The sequence below is a fragment of the Octopus sinensis genome, linkage group LG3 (genome assembly GCF_006345805.1).
Source record: "Octopus sinensis linkage group LG3, ASM634580v1, whole genome shotgun sequence".
In the NCBI taxonomy this organism is placed as follows: Eukaryota; Metazoa; Mollusca; class Cephalopoda; order Octopoda; family Octopodidae; genus Octopus; species Octopus sinensis.
In genome coordinates, this window is record NC_042999.1 from 2,611,459 (window position 1) to 2,629,636 (window position 18,178).

At 37.8% G+C, this 18,178-nt stretch overlaps 1 long non-coding RNA gene across 1 annotated transcript; it reads right to left on the bottom strand.

The window, feature by feature from the left end:
- Window positions 1-3,588: 3,588 nt before the first annotated feature.
- LOC118762704 lies at window positions 3,589-11,806 on the bottom strand. Its single transcript, XR_004998457.1, has 3 exons — window positions 11,786-11,806; window positions 11,243-11,247; window positions 3,589-3,730 (listed from the first exon to the last, which is right to left on the bottom strand). It is a non-coding gene; the product is annotated as an uncharacterized LOC118762704 (long non-coding RNA).
- Window positions 11,807-18,178: the final 6,372 nt, after the last annotated feature.

Sequence of the window (18,178 nt, forward strand, 5' to 3'; positions counted from 1 at the left end):
AATGGGATTCTGTACAATAATAAAAACTGTTCTTCCCAGTGGTTGACTAAAATGAAGCACCAAAAACCTAAACCCGAGTTCTTCAAAAAGGTTATGGTAACTGTTTGTTGGTGTACTGCTGAAGTCATCCCCTATAACTTCTTAAAACCCAGAAAAACCATTACTGCAGAAACATATTGCCATGAAATTGCCAAAATGAATTAAAAATTGCTACTCCTCTGTCTCAGACTGGTCAACAGAAGAGGACCACTCATTCTTCATGACAATGCTTGACCACACATTTGACTAATAACACTCCAGAAGTTGAGGGAACTTAGCTACGAAGTTCTTCCCTACCCAGCTTATTCCTAAGACCTTCTCCTACCGATTACCACTTTTACAAGCACTTTGATGGTTTTCTGCGAGAGTAAGAGTTCAAAAATCAAACAGATGCTGAAAGTGCATTCAAAGAGTCCATCAGCTCCAGAACTTCAGATTTTTATGTTACCGAAATGAACAAACTTGCAACTCATTATCAAAAATGTGTTGATTGTAATAGTACTTACTTTGATGAATAAAATTTCCACATTGTTGAAAGATATTATGACGATTTTCATGTTTCAAAACATTCTTTCCTTTTTACTCAGCCTGATATATATATATATATGTGTTGTTGAATGCTCAAAATGAGGAGTAGATAGACAGCTGATGACTAATGAAGGGTCTTTTCTCTCATTGTATATGTATTTAACTCATTTTTGTTTACGTATTTCATGTTGTTTGCACAGTTGGTGACGTCCTGTACCCATATATGCATATGTGTGGTGTGTGTGTGTGTGTGTGTGTGTGTGTGTGTGTGTGTATATATATATATATATATATATATATATATATAATATTTATTATTATTATTATTTAATTGAACGCCACACATCCATTTCCAAGTAAGGAGTGGCTGTGTGTTAAGTAGCTTGTTTACCAACCACATGGTTCTGGGTTCAGTCCCACTGCGTGGTACCTTGGGCAACTGTCTGATACCATAGCCTCGGGCTGACCAAAGCCTTGTGAATGGATTTGGTAGACAGAAACTGAAAGAAGCCCGTCGTATATATATGTATATATATATATATATATATATATATGCATGTGTGTGTATGTGTGTCTGTGTTTGTCCCCCTAGCATTGCTTGACAACCGATGCTGGTGTGTTTATGTCCCCGTTACTTAGCAGTTCAGCAAAAGAGACCGATAGAATAAGTACTGGGCTTACAAAAGAATAAGTCCCGGGGTCGATTTGCTCGACTAAGGGCGGTGCTCCAGCATGGCCGCAGTCAAATGAGTGAAACAAGTAAAAGAGTAAAAGAGTATATGTGTTTGTGTGTGTGTGTGTGTGTATACAGGTACTACTCCTTTTTACTTGATGAGTGGACTGTGAAATAAAGTGCCTTGCTCAAGCACACAATGTGGTGCTGGGAATCAAACTCACAACCTTTCAATCATGAGCCGAATACCCTGAAACACTAAGCTGCACATCTTTACCACAAAGAAGCATAAGTGATGCCACCAAACTGAAAAGAAGAGCTATCATAGAATTGACGGCAGTGCTCCAGCATGGACAAAGGCCAGTGGTTCAAACAACAGAATTATATTTGTGTGTGTATGTTATGTCTTTATGCATGTGTGTGTGTGTGTATGTATTTGTGTGTGTGTAGAAGACATTAAAATGCAGATGTTTGGGGTTTGGATGGGGATGGAAGCACTCCGTTGGTTACGACGACGAGGGTTCCCGTTGATCCGAATCAACTGAACAGCCTGCTCGTGAAATTATCGTGTAAGTGGCTGAGCACTCCACAGACACGTGTACTCTCAACGTAGTTCTCGGGGATATTCAGTGTGACACAGAGAGTGACAAGGCCGGCCCTTTGAAATACAGGTACAACAGAAACAGGAAGTAAGAGTGAGAGAAAGTTGTGGTGAAAGAGTACAGCAGGGATCACCACCATCCCCTGCCAGAGCCTCGTGGAGCTTTTTTAGGTGTTTTCGCTCAATAAACACACACAACACCCGGTCTGGGAATCGAAACCGCGATCCCACGACTGCGAGTCCACTGCCCTAACCACTGGGCCATTGCGCCTCCACGTTTGGGGTTTACAGACTGTTACATATGATAAAAGAAATAAGTACATGATATACTAATTAATACTAATTAGGCTAGGTTTTAAATATTAAAAAAAAAAGAGTGTTGTATTCAAACATATTTTCAAAGCTTCTGCTTTGCTTCATGAAAAAAGCAAATCTCATTTTTTTTATCAGTTCCAGACTGGTCTAATTACTGCTTTATTATGAAATCACATGAAAATGTCTGTAGAAATAACAGCAGCTATCTAATAGTAGACTGCATTACATAATTCAATTCCACAAGTTCAGTGTGGAATGCTCCCAAGTCGTTTATATATATATATATACTCTCTTTTACTCTCTTTTACTTGTTTCAGTCATTTGACTGCGGCCATGCTGGAGCACCGCCTTTAGTCGAGCAACTCGACCCCAGGACTTATTCTTTGTAAGCCTAGTACTTATTCTATCGGTCTGTTTTGCCGAACCGCTAAGTGACGGGGACGTAAACACACCAGCATCGGTTGTCAAGCAATGCTAGGGGGACAAACACAGACACACACATACATATATATATATATATATATATATATATATATACATATATACGACAGGCTTCTTTCAGTTTCCGTCTACCAAATCCACTCACAAGGCATTGGTTGGCCCGAGGCTATAGTAGAAGACACTTGCCCAAGATGCCACGCAGTGGGACTGAACCCGGAACCATGTGGTTGGTTAGCAAGCTACTTACCACACAGCCACTCTTGCGCCTATATATATATATATAAAACAAAATAAAATGAAAAAACTACAGAAGAATTTGTATTATATGGTTAAAGAATATATCTAAATCATCATGTTAGGAATATGTAATAAAATTTTGTGTGTAGTGACATTCAATAATAAATCTCAGAGCGAGTTATAAACAGTAGCTGCAACACATCATGAAGTATATTTGCCATTTAAATATGGCTAACCCCTAAGTGTGGATGCTACTGTAGCTTGTAGGCCCAGGAAGACATCTCCTCCAGCTGGCTATTGACACACTTTCTGTGCCCTATCAGTATTTGCAAAGGGAAGCCATCCTTCCCGTCTTCAACCTATGATGACAGGTCAATACCCAGAAACTCGAGTCCATGTGTATCATAGGTTGAAAATGGGAAGGATGGCTTCCCTTTGCAAATACTGATAGGGCACAGAAAGTGTGTCAATAGCCAGCTGGAGGAGGCGTCCTCCTAGGGCTACAAGCTATAGTAGCATCCACCCATATTTAAATGGCAAATATACTTCACGATGTAGTGACATTGTTTTTGGAGAAATAACCAGTTTCACAGTTTCTTTTCAAATTTCTCAGATTTCTTTATTGATAGTGTGACATTTCTTCATTATAGTGTGCTGTAGGAGAGTTCCAAACAGGGGGAGATAATCACACCATAGCAAAGGGAATATCGGTAAAAAAATCTGAGAAATTTGAAAAGAAAATGTGAAACGGTTATTTCTCCAAGAACAAGGTCACTACACACAAAATTTTATATCATTTTCCTAACATGACGATTTAAATATATTCTTTAATCATATAACACAAGTCTTCTCTAGATTTTTCACTCTATTTTTTCTTTTATACATCCAACCACGTGCTTTCACAAATCCACTCACAAGGCTTTGGTCAGCCTGAGACTATTTTAGAAGACACAAAGCAGCGAACTGGCAGAAATGTTAGCGCGCCGGGCAAAATGCCTAGCGGTATTTCGTCTGCCGTTACGTTCTGAGTTCAAATTCCACTGAGGTCAACTTTGCCTTTCATCCTTTTGGGGTCGATAAATTAAGTACCAGTTACACACTGGGGTCGATGTAATCGACTTAATTCGTTTGTCTGTCTTTGTTTGTCCCCTCTATGTTTAGCCCCTTGTGGGCAATAAAGGAACATATTTTAGAAGACACATGCCCAAAGTGCAATGCAGTGGGACTGAACCCGGAACCATTTGGTTGGTAAGCAAGCTACTTATCGCATAGCCATTCCTAAATACATACATATTTAGAGAGAGAGAGAGAGCCATTCTCTCAGTCATTCTATAGTTTTTAGCTATACATTTATTGCCTGCATCACCTTTTGCCCCTGGCCTTAGAGACACTTCTGCTGGACTCGAGTAAGACAGAGAAAGGCAGAAAATAACAGCAATAATTTCATTTTATTAAAACACTGTCCAACATTTGAGGTCAAAAAACTTGTACAGTCGCAGCTGTAGTAGTGATAGTAGTAGCAGTGACAGCAGCTGTAGTAGTGTAAAGGTGATTACCAACTAGTTATCATACCCAATATCTAAGTACGTTTTTATTTTGTTGTTCACAATATTTTTTGTTACATGATATAATATGCATTCACATTCATCGTATGAGAATGGAGAAGCATGCTTTAGAATTCCTAGGGTCATCCATGGTCACCCGTTTCATCCATCCATTGCTATAGGATATATATAAAATTTAACATATTGACACCTGTATTCATTTAATATAGTATATTGGTATATTGTCAATAGCTGGCTTGTATTTTAGTGAATATTCTCAAATACATACAAGCATACAGGTAGATAGATAGACAGATACACGTACTCATACACATACACACATACAGTATGTATATATTTATCCTTATATGTGTGTGTATATATATATATATATAAAGGAAGTGTTATAATACTATTCCACATATACAAAAACAGCCATACCAACAATCCAACATACTTCTATCATCTGCTGCCCCACGGATATCATTATGGTTTCGACACCTGGGCAGTACAATTCAATCTGGTGGTGACAAAAGCACTAAAATAAGTATTGTTTGGGAACAAACATACCATATATATATCATCATCATCATCGTTTAATGTCTGTTTTCCATGCTAGCATGGGTTGGACGATTTGACTGGGGCCTGGGAAGCCAGGAGGCTGCACTAGGCTCCAGTCTAATCTGGCAGTGTTTCTACAGCTGGATGCCCTTCCTAATGCCAACCACTCCGTGAGTGTGGTGGTTGCTCTTTACGTGCCACTGGCACAGGTGCCAGGGGAGGCTAAGATAAATATATATATATATATATATATATATTTGTGAATTTATCCAGCAGTGTGGTGTTGAGCACTCATTCCAAAGTTATATTCCAAAGTATATTGGGTTGTCAAGAAAGTTCTTGTTGTTTTTAATCTTTAAATTCAGATGCACATATCTTGACTCAAGCAAAACTTTATTAATCAAAATAAACACCATCCGAATCAACACACTTTTGCCAACATGAAACAAGTTTACTTATGCCAGTAGTGTAAAATGCTTGTGTTCTGGTGGCAATGAAGTAGTTGAAGGTGTGTTTGGTATCGTGTTGGTTTTTTAAGCATTTCTCACATAGGAAGTTGTTGAGATTCTTGAAAAAGTGGTAGTCAGTAGGCGAGAGGACAGGTGAGTATGGTGGATGAGGCAGAGCTCGTAGCTCAATTTGTTCAACATCTGCAGGGTCAGTTGTGCAATGTGCAGCCAAGCATTGTCATGGAGAAGAATTGGTCCTTTTCTATTGACCAATGCTGGCTGTTGTTGTTAGAGTTTCTCATGCATTTCATCAATTTTCTGACAGTACTTCTCCACCGTAATGGTTTTGCCTGGATCCAAAAACCTGTGATGGATGAGTCTGGCTACAGACCACCAAACAGTCACCATGACCTTCTTTTGGTGCAACTTTAGCTTTGGGAAATTCCTTGGAGCTTTCTTGGCATCCAACCACTGAGCTCAGCATCCCTGGTTTTCATAAAGAATCCACTTTTCATCACAAGTCACAATCCAGTTGAGAAACAGGTCATTTTTGTTGCATAAAAGAAGGGAAGACAACACTTCAAAACGGCGTTTTTTTTTGGTTGTCAATCAATTCATGCGGCACCCATTTCTCAAGTATTTTTGTTTTTCCAATCTCTTTCAAGTGGTTTGAAATTGTCGTAAACGTTACGTCTAATTCAGAAGCAAGCTCTCAAACAGTTGTGCGTAGATTGGCTTCCACTAAGGCTCTTAGTTGATCGTTGTTAACATCTGATGGCCGACCACTATGCTTATCATTTTCAAGACTCTCGTCACTGCTACAAAATTTCTTGAACCACCATTGTGCTGTCCGTTCATTAGTGGTTCCTGGGCCAAACACATCATTGCTATCGCGACCTGTTTCAGCAGCTTTTTGACCTAGCTTGGACTGGAGTGAGAAAATTGTACGGATTTGCTTTTTGTCCATGTTGTATTCAACATTCCCAATTATTCAAAAAGAAAAAGAGTAACATGATTAGATAGAGTGAAAAACAGGCTTTGAAATGATATATAAAGTGAAAGTAGTTTAATGAAAATTAATTTGAAAATACATGAATTATAGCCAAAATTTAAAATTCCGCAAGAACTTTCTTGACAACCTAATATATATGTATGTATGTGTGTGTGTGTATGTATGTATGTATGTATGTATGTATATATATATATATTATATATATATATATATATATATATAGAGAGAGAGAGAGAGAGAGAGATAGATAGGTATAGATATGTTTATATATGCATGTATATATATATATATACGTGTGTGTGTGTGTAAGTATGTGTATATATGTATGTATATATCTACATACATATTTATGCACAAACACATGTATTTGTATGTATATATATTTATATATATAATAATTTAGGGTATAAAAAATATATACCAGCTAAGCAAAAAATAAGAGTCAACTCTCCAAGGCCACATATTTCTCACTATAAACAAAACACACACATACACAGTTAATGTAGTGAATATAAGAAAAAATATCCCTTACCTTTGCAAAAACACATAGAAAAGTACAGCCATCTCAGCATCAATTGATTTCACCTTTAGTGCCAAACACTTAGGATATATATTGTGAAAAAATAGCTATGTGCAGTAATCTCAGCTGATGATCCTCGGTGTTTGGCACTAAAGGTGAAATCAATTGATACTGAGATGACTGTACTATTGTATGTGTTTTTGCAAAGGTAAGGGCTATTTTTTCTTATATTCACTACATAAACTGTGTGTGTGTTTTGTTTATAGAGAGAAATATGTTGCTTTGGAGAGTTGATTCTTCTTTCTTGCTTAGCTGGTATATATTTTTTATATCCTTAATTTTTATGTATATTTACCAATATATACGTTAAGCTTGCTGGCAATTTTATCATTATTATTTTAAATTATAATGATATCTCATTTTCTATATTCATATATATATATAAATATATGCATATACATATATATCATCATCATCATCATCGTTTAACGTCCGCTTTCCATGCTAGCATGGGTTGGACGGTTCAACTGGGGTCTGGGAAGCCCGAAGGCTGCACCAGGCCAGTCAGATCTGGTGGTGTTTCTACAGCTGGATGCCCTGCCTAATGCCAACCACTCCGTGAGTGTAGTGGGTGCTTTTTATGTGCCACCGACACAGACGAGGCTGGCGAACGGCCACACTCGGATGGTGTTTTTTACGTGCCACCGCCACAGAGGTCAGGCGAGGCTGGCACGGCCACGATCGTATGGTGTTTGTTACGTGCCACCAGCACGGAGGCCAATCGATGTGGTGCTGGCTACAGCCATGTTCGATACACACACACACACACACATACACATATCAGAAGAAGATACCTCCAATATCTTTGCTGTGGAGCATTGTACAAATGTGAGGGGGGTGCATTTATGTATGTACATACGTATGTATGTTTGTATTATATATCTCTTGATATAGATAGTTTATATATATATATATATATATATATTTAGGTGCAGGAGTGGCTGTGTGGTAAGTAGCTGGCTTACCAACCACATTGTTCCTGGTTCAGTCCCACTGCATAGCACCTTGGGCAACTGTCTTCTACTATAGCCTCGGGCTACCAAGGCCTTGTGAGTGGATTTGGTAGATGGAAACTGAAAGAAGCCTGTTGTATATATATATATATGTATGTATATGTATATGTTTGTGTGTCTGTGTTTGTCCCTCCATCATCGCTTGGAAACTGATACTGCTGTGTTTACATCTTCATAACTTGGCAGTTTGGCAAAAGAGACCGATAGAATAAGCACTAGGCTTACAAAGAATAAGTCCTTGGGTTGATTTTTTTTACTAAAGGCAGTACTCCAGCATGGCCTCAGTGAAATGAATGAAACAAAAGAATATATATATTTATCACAATTTATGTATACGTTGCTAGAAATCTTTGCAGTACTCCTTCGTGGTCTTATATTTTACTTATTTGGGCTTTGTATATTATCTCAATTACATTTTCCCTTTATGTGTATATTCATCTATTATTCCAGTGAATTGCTGAACTGAAAACATTAGGAGGAATATTAAGGATACATTTGTTTATTTCATTCCATTTTTAAATCTGGAAAGCTGTGTGAATTACTTCATACTTCTCTAAATGAGACTGAAGGCGACCTGCTAATAAAACAGCTCACATACATTATACACACACAAATATGCTAGCACACACTTACCCAGTGTGTTGCATGTATGTGTGTGTATGTATATATGTGTGTTTATGCATGTGTGTTTGTGTGTGTGTTTGTGTGTGTATGTATGTATGTGTGTGTGTGTGTGTATGTATGTAAGTATGTATTTGTGTATGTGTGTGAAGGCATGTGGCTTAGTGGTTAGGGAATTTGGCTGGCAGTCGTAGGATTGCGAGTTCAATTCCCCATGGCAGATTGTGTCCTTGAGCAAGCAACTTCATTTCACGTTGCTCCAGTCTACTCTGCTGGCAAAAATGAGTAGTACCTGTATTTCAAGGGGCCAGCCTTGTCACACTCTGTGTCACACTGAATCTCCCTGAGAACTACGTTAAGGGTACATGTGTCTGTGAGATGCTCATCCACTTGCACATTAATCTCATGAGCAAGCTGTTCCATTGATCATATCAGCTGGGACCCTCATCGTCATAACCAATGTAGTGCTCCTATGTATGTATGTATGTATGTATACATGCAGGTTTATATGTTTTATGTATGTATTTGTATGTTTTGTTCTCATGCATATCCTTGCATATCTATACATGCTCATTTATAATTAAATGATAAACTTCTGGAAAGTTTTATAGATTTTCACTGTTCCAGTGATGGTTTAGATCTGTAGTCTTCGAATCAGCTTTCTCCTTTCTGATTTTGAGAAACCTAATTTCTCAAGCTTGGTACTAAGGCAATGTGTTACATCTCCCAGAGCCCTAATAATTACAGGTATAAACCTAAAATTGTAACCTGGGTAGAGTAGCTGAAGACTTCTCAATAGTTCAGCGTAGGTATTTTCTTTTTCACTGATCTTCAGCTTTATGTTAACATCCACTGGGCAGCTGATTTCCACAACTGTACACCGTTTCTCTTCTCTATCCCAAACCATTGTATCAGTTCTGTTGTACTTACATTCTATTGAGGTTTTCATGGGGACATTCCACCAGTAATCCTTTTTATTCTGAATGGCTATGGTTTCCACCATACTGTAGGTTCTTATTTCTTTGGCCAAATTCTGCTGAGGTTCACTTTGCCTTCCATCCTTTCAGGACCAATAAATTAAGTACCAGTTGCATACTGAGGTCAACCTAATCGACTGGACCCCTCCCCAAAATTTCAGGCCTTGTGTCTAGTGTAGAAAAGAATGTATGTATGTATGTATGTATGTATGTATGTATGTATGTATGCATGTGTGTATTTATTTTGGCAGACCTCATTACACAGTGTCCTATCTATTATACAACATCATGTCTCATCAGTAGATAATACCGTGATGACATTTTCGGACAACTGCTTATGATGTGGGTGATATCTTCAGTGTTTACTCCACAAAGTCGGCAACAGTTACTACATTTTGCTGCTTTTCTTGCATCTCTGTCTCTTTTGTACATCAGTATTTGGTTGATATTTCCAATGTATGTATGTACAAAGGTAGTGAGCTGGCAGAAACATAAGCACACCAGGCAAAATGCTTAGCAGTGTTTCATTTGGCGCAAAGATTGTTTGCCAACATAACATGGCAGTCCTGGTTTAGGATGAATGTTGCTGTAATTTAGTCCCAGGAGACATCATCTCAAGTTCTCTATACGACACGATCTGTGTCCTTATATTTTCGAACAAAGAAATCTAGCTAGATTCCCTTCTTCGAAAAATTAATATGTAAGGACACAGATTGTGTTGTATAGCCAGTTGGAGACAATGTCTCCTGGGGCTAAATTACAGCAACATTCGTCCTAAACCAGGACTGCCATGTTATGTTGGCAAACAATCTTTACTCCAAAGAACTGTTGCTGAATATTTCTTGATGTGAGGTTTACAAATAGTAATTTTCTAAATTATTCGTTTGTCTTTACGTTCTGAGTTCAAATTCTGCTGAGGTCGACTTTGCCTTACATCCTTTCGGGATTGATAAATTAAGTACTGGTTATGCACTGGGGTCAATGTAATCGACTTGACCCCTCCCCAAAATTTTAGGCCTTGTGTCTAGTTTAGAAAAGAATGTATGTACATATGTATATGTATGTATGTATGTATGTATGTATGTATGTATGTATGTGTGTGTGTATGTATGTATGTATGTATGTATGTGTGTGTGTATGTATGTATGTATGTATGTATGTATGGGCAGAGGAACTCTTGAGAGTCAACAGCCATCCAATAAATGTCTTAAGGCTGGATCATGCACGGGGACATAGAAATAATCTGACTGAATACCCGATTGCGCAGTTAAACCATTGGGAGTGAAGGACTCCTAGCCTTTGTTAGGGCATCCTTCTAGGAGAAGGTAACTCAGGTAACTGGGATAACTCCGATATAAAACCTGCAGCTCAGTGGTTACTGATGATGTTGACTTGTTCATCTTTTCGAATTATGGCTGCTGTTGCTTAGTGAGTGGGATTGACTCAGTGCACAGCCTTTCCTCACTTTACAAAAAATCTTCTTGCACGGGCATTGCGCGATAACAACATTGATTAAGCTTTGTGCAATGGCCATACTCGATAACGAGGGGGCAGCCACCATGTATGTATGTATGTATGTATGTATGTATATATGTATGTATGCATGTGTGTATGCTTGTACACTCCAACCGTTGTTCATTTGATTTGCGACTCTTTCTCAGAGGTTTTCATTTCATTGCTTATTTGATTGGTTTTGTTATTTTATTGGAATTTAATATACATTTTTTTTTTGCTGTTTTTATATTGAGTTGTAATGTGAAACTCACAACATGTGTTGGCTAATTATTAATTCAGTTTGGTTCATCATGTGTATCTAATCTCTGATCATATCGCAAAGTGTATCAGAGCCATTTTGTCATTCTTTTGATATTGTATAATAGCACATAAAACATTAATTATTAGGTGGCTGTGAAAATAATGTCTGATTATCAGTGACCACATTTCAGAATAACATGAATGTCTGTCATTTTAGTAAATATATGCATATGTATGTGTATGTGTGTGTGTGTATGTATGTAAGTATACATATATGTGCACGTACACACACACACACACATATAGATACATATATATATATGTTTACATTTATACACACACACACTCACACATACATTGATATGTATATGCATGAATGTATACATATATATATGTATGTGTGTATGTATGTAAGTATACATATATATGACACACACACACACATATATATATATATATTTACATTTATACACACACACTCACACATACATTGATGTGTATATGCATGAATGTATACATATATATATGTATGTGTGTATGTATGTAAGTATACATATATATGCACACACACACATATATAAATACATATATATATATATGCATGTATATATACACACACAGACACTCACACATACATAGATATGTATATGCATGAATGTATAAAAATATATATGTATGTGTACAAATATATATGTATGTGTGTGTGTTTATACACACATACACATGCATGTATATATATACACACACACATAGACACATGTTTTTTGCTTTAGAGTAAAGTCTCAGGTGCATACAAAGTATAATATCAATTAATAAATAAGCGAAGTGACATTAAATAATCACCTTGATTAGCTCACAGCTGTTTCTGCAGCAAGAACATAAGCACACAGAGCTGAGTGCTTATGTTTCATTAAAGACACAACTAAATTTGTGTTTTATCCAGTCTTTTTTTCTTTTTTTCATATTTTCTTATTAAATCTTGCAGTTAATTGTTTGAATCAACGGAAAAAACTCAATAACATGTGAACAGAGTTGTGTCTGTAATGAAATATATGTGTATATATATTGTGGCATTCCATTGGTTACGACAATGAGGGTTCCATTTGATCCAATCAACGGAACAGCCTGCTCGTGAAGTTAATGGGCAACTGGTGTTGGTGTTGGTGTGTTTATGTCCCCGTAACATAACAGTTCAGCAAAAAGTATTGATGGAATAAATATCAGGTTTTAAAAATTGGTAAGTCCTGGGGTCAATTTATTTGATTAAAATTCTTCAAGTTAGTGCCCCAGTATGGCCACAGTCTAACAAGCAAAACACGTAAAAGAATGTGAAATAATTTTAAAGACTTCCTCCTGCCCTCCCCTCCCCCTCCTCTCCCCGTCCTCCTCATCATCATCTTCATCTTCTTGTACCAGAACAAATACAAATTTGGTAGCCAATTTCGTTACAATATTCTATTCCAAAGTGTTTCTTTCTCAGAGTTATTAGTGTAAGAAATTTTAATAAAATGTGGCATATCGATTCAGAAAAACACATCATAAAGGTGACATTTATCAGCTTTATCATAGGCAATACAGACAAGACTTATTATTATTGTTATTATTATTATTCAGTAGTTTTATTTTTATATCGTGCTTTCACTTCACTACCAAGCGCAGCTCTGTGTGCCTTGGGTATGTGATGTGGTTTACTGTGATGCTCTGCTGGTTACTGTATTGAAAGTGTTTTGCATAGGATGTGGGCAGTGCCTAGTAGTGCAATTTTCTGTATGTTATATATATTTGTAAGTCCTGGTGTTTTTGTTATGTATTTGTCTGAATACTTTTCTATCATACCTAATGCACCTACTATGATAGGAATTGTTTCTGTTTTTAGATTCCACATTCTAGTTACCTCTATTTCCAGGTCTTTATATTTTGAAAGTTTCTCCATTTCTTTTAGAGACACGTTGTCATCTGCCGGTATTGATACATCAATTAGAAGGCATTTTTTTTCTTCATGATCTCTGACAACTATATCTGGTCTGTTGGCCTTAATTTCTCTATCTGTGTGTATCGGCATATCCCAGAGTATGGTTGCTTTCTCGTTTTCTGTGACCTTTTCTGGTGTGTGCCTATACCATCTTTTTTCTGTTGTTATTCCATAATGTTGGCATAATTTCCAATGTGTATAGGTCCCAACTCTGTCGTGTCTGTGAATATATTCCTTCTTAGCCAGGACTGGGCAGCTAGAGATAATATGATTTATTGTTTCTTGTCCATCTTCACATATTCTGCAGTTACTTGTTATATTTCTTTTCATTACATGTTTTTGGTAATTTCTGGTGGGGAAGCTTTGGTCTTGTGCTGCAATTAAAAATCCTTCTGTCTCTGCTTTGAGTCCTGAGCTTCTCAACCATTGCTGGGATTTTTCTTTGTCTAATTCTTTTGCATTTAGTTTAGTCCAGTATTTGCCATGATGGGGCTTTTCTTGCCATCGTTTTATCATGGTCTGTTGCTATTATTATTATTATTATTATTATTATTATTATTATTATATTATTATTATTATTATTATTATTTTCGTTGTTGTTGTTATGGTTTCCTATCTGAGACAGAGACCTGGCAGTACCACCAGAATGCCAAATAAAATGCATAGTGGCATTTCATCCATCTTTATGTTCTGAGTTTAAATCCTGGTAAGGTCAACTTTGCTCTATGTCCCTTCAGGTCAATGAAATAACTACCAGTCAAGAACTGGGGGTTGATGTAATCAACTTTCCCCTCCCCTCGAAAAGTGCTGGCCCTGTGTCAAAATTTTGAAACTGTTATCATATTCCCATTTTCTGGCTTTACATTCTGAGTTCTAATACCACCAAGATTGACTTTGTCTTTCATCCCTTCAGGGTCAGTGAAATAAGTGCCAGTCATGCCCCAGGGTGGTGGGGATGTAATCGACTAACCACTCATCACAAAATTCCAGGCCTTGTGACTATAGGAGAAAGGATTATTATTATTGTTGTTGCTGTTGCTGTTATTGTGATGTTGGTGGTGGTGGTGGTTATGGTTGTCCTTGTTCTTGCTATCGTCATCATCGTCGTCATCACCATCATTGTCATCACCATCATCATTGTCATCGTCATCATCATCACCATCATCTTCCTTATCATCACTGTCGTTATCATTGTCATTGCCATTATCATCATCATCATCATTAGCTTCATTATCATCATCATTGTCATTACCATTATCATCATTATCACCCTCATCATCAATCATTATCATCATCAGCATCACCATCTTCTTTGTTATCATCTTCATCGATGTAATTGTCATCATTATCACCCTCATCATCATCGCTATCATCATCATCATCATCACCATCAATCATTAATTATCAGCAGCAGCATCACCGTCATCTTCGTTATCATCTTCATCGACATCATTGTCATCCTTATCACCCTCATCATCGTCATCATCGTTGTCATGATTGCCATCGTCACCATCATCATCAACATCACCATCATCAACATCACCATCATCATCCACATCACCATCATCATCCACATCACCATCATCATCCACATCACCATCATCATCATCGTCGTCGTCGTCGTTATCATCATCATCATCATCACCATTATCACCATCATCATCAACATCACCATCATCATCATCATCATCACCATCATTATCCACATCACCATCATCATCATCATCATCATCATCATCATCACCATTATCGCCATCAGAACTAGTAGCAGTCGTAGCAACAACTGCAGCTAGTCATTTAGTCATTTAGTCATTTAGTTAGTTAGTCAGTTGGCTAATAATAAGTTGCAGCTGTGGAAGTCGATTGAGTGTTTCCAAGTTCATTTGTACACTTTTACCAAAGTTGACAGCAAGAGAAAGGAAGAGACTAAACACATGATACGATTCCGAATAATGGCTGCTTAAAATTAACAACCACTTCACAAATGTTACCCCTCACCCCACCCCACCCCGTTCCGCAACCTCCTCCCTACCGACATTTCCATTTGCAAATCATTCTTCGAATGTAAACATGACAGGGGAATCCTGCGAGTGCAGTTTGAGAATATAATGCATATCTAACAATCCGAACTAATTAAGCTGGAAGAGACTGTGAAAGAGAAGCTCTTAGCAAAAGGAGAATTACAGCTTTGACATAACTAGATAGGAAAATGTGCTGAGTAGAGACTGAAGGAAGATAGAGAAAGGGGGGAAAAATAATGAGCGGGTAGCAGGAAGAGGAGAGTGTTCTGTGTATATCAGCCAATTTGGTATAATTAATCATAAAGTGAACATTTATCAGATTTAATGACACACAATAGATTTTGAAAAACTGTTGCTGTATTGCATAAGATGTTTGGTTTCTCATTCAAATTCCCAAGAGATCAAATTTTATAAATGGTATCCAAGATTTTGATCTCGCTTGCCAAGTGCCTATATTAAATAAATAATGTATTATTTAAATACTAGTCTGACTTTGGTTTGTTTTAATCCTCCTTATAATCTTCTGGCTTTGTGTAAAAGCGGTTGTGTGGTAAGAGGTTTGTTTCCCAACCACATGGTACTAGGTTCAGTTCTACTGCATGGCACCTTGGGCGAGTTTCTTCTACTATAGCCTTGGGCCGACTAAAGTTTTGCGAGTGGATTTGGTAGATGATAACTGAAAGAAGCCCATTGTATATGTTAGTTAGTTAGTTAGTTAATTTTTTGGCTCAAAAAGCAAAAAGCAAGGCCATATAGGGGGACATGGAGTTATGTACAGGGTGGTGTTCATGTAAAGAGTTCAGGCCACTTGTGGTCAAGGGAGACTTTGAACAAAGCGGTCGTCGGCATATGTGTGTGTGTGTATACAATAATCCCTTGTCATAATAATATTATACATCACTTGAGATGTTTGCCTTGCCTTAATGTTTGTTGTCCTCTTTAACAATTATATATCCACTGCATCGGAAATCTACAATGGCTCCATAACTACCATCTCAGCTATAACTTTGGAGCCCCAGTAATACCTTACAGCACTTACCTCGTGTACCTAATCACTTAGATCACCTGTGAACTAAACCCCCATACCTTGTATATATTTATACATATATATACACACATACACACTTATTCTTAATGGACTGCATCCATTCATATGAAAGAGTACCAAAGTCATTATTGTGAGAGGGTAATAGAGAAGGTAGTAGAGGGTAAAGGCAGCAAGGTGGCAGAAACGGTAGCACACCTGGTGATATGCTTTGCAGTATTTCATCTGTCTACATGTTCTGAGTTCAAATTCTGCCAAGGTCGACTTTGCCTTTCATCCTTTTGTGGTTAATAAATTATGTACCAGTTGCATACTGGGGTGCATATAATCAACTGGCCTCCCCTTCCCAGATATTTTGGGCCTTGTGCCTAGAGTAGAAAAGATAGTTGCATGTTGATTGTTTTTAAGGTGATCGATTAGAAATGGCATGGATGGAATGATAAGGGAGAGAAAGAGAGACAGAGACAGAGAGGAGCTTATAGGAGAGGGGCTTATAGATGTCTGAGAGTAATGGGCTAAAGAGATTAATGAGAAGATACGATGTTTGAAGAGAAAGTAATTGAGAAGGAGACTGATAAATGTCAATTATGTGAGCAATAGAGAAGGGATTAATATGAGAGAGTGATGGATAGCTATAAAGATGGGTTTTAGTAAGGGTTAATGAATAAAGACAGACTGAATGCAATGCTTATCCCTCATCATATAGCTGGCGTGATGGGAGAGAGATGGAGAAATAGCAGGGAGACACAATAACGGTAAAAGGGGCGTGATAGAATAGAGGGTAAGAAAGAGGGGACATGAATGCCATATAGACAGTTATATAAATAAACATAAGGATTGGAAGAGATTAAATGTATTTATCTTACGTTCTTGTCATTACCAATAGCTCTGTATTCATTTTCTTGTCTGTTATTTCATATTTGAATGAGACGAGCAGATTTCTGGGGGGTTTTTTTGGGTTTTTTTCAGTACAGGAATTCATCACAAGATGCTGCCCTTTTGTCATCTCCTTTGTCAGGGTGAACCACCTCAAAATCAATTTCCACATTCCATTGCATCTTGCAGTATTCTTCATTTACAAGTTGTTCCTGCCCAGAGCTTTTAGCAGTTCTTTATATAAACAACATCCAGGGCTGACCCTCGGAATGCTGGCGGGTCAGGCAAGTTGTACTTCAATGTGTACAAGCTGACAGTCATGGAAATTTTCTTGTCTTTGTCATGCCCTCCTTGGCACTCCCTAGCACATGGACATTATGAAAGAAGCCTGAGAGGCGGTTGGATGGAACTTACACTCTCCTCCTTATGAGAGCTCAAAATTTCTCGTGGAAGCGTCATCCAACCAAAGTACAAATATATGGGAAACTACCACCTGTGTCATCTCTTGTGAAAGGTAGAAGAGTCCAGTTTGCTGGACATTGTTGTAGAGCTGAAAACGAGGTAATTTCCACTCTTCTCCTCTGGAAGCCATCTGCTCGCGATACCAGAGGGCGCACACTCTCCTACCCTGATGTAATCTCCAGGGATACAGGCATCCAGCAACAGGGCCTCCATAATGCTATGATGGACCGTGAAGTTTGGCGTAACATAGTAAATTCCATTGTCTCGACCACGGTCGAACAATGATGATGATGATGCCCAAGTTGCCGGTACCTTGAGCCGACCCTGACAACATCCTTTATTTGCATCACATGTCCATACCTGTACACTTTTCTTTCTTACACACTATTCACAGATTTTATCTCAGCTCATTTGAGCTCCAGCATTTGTACACTATTCCATTACATTTCCTAACGG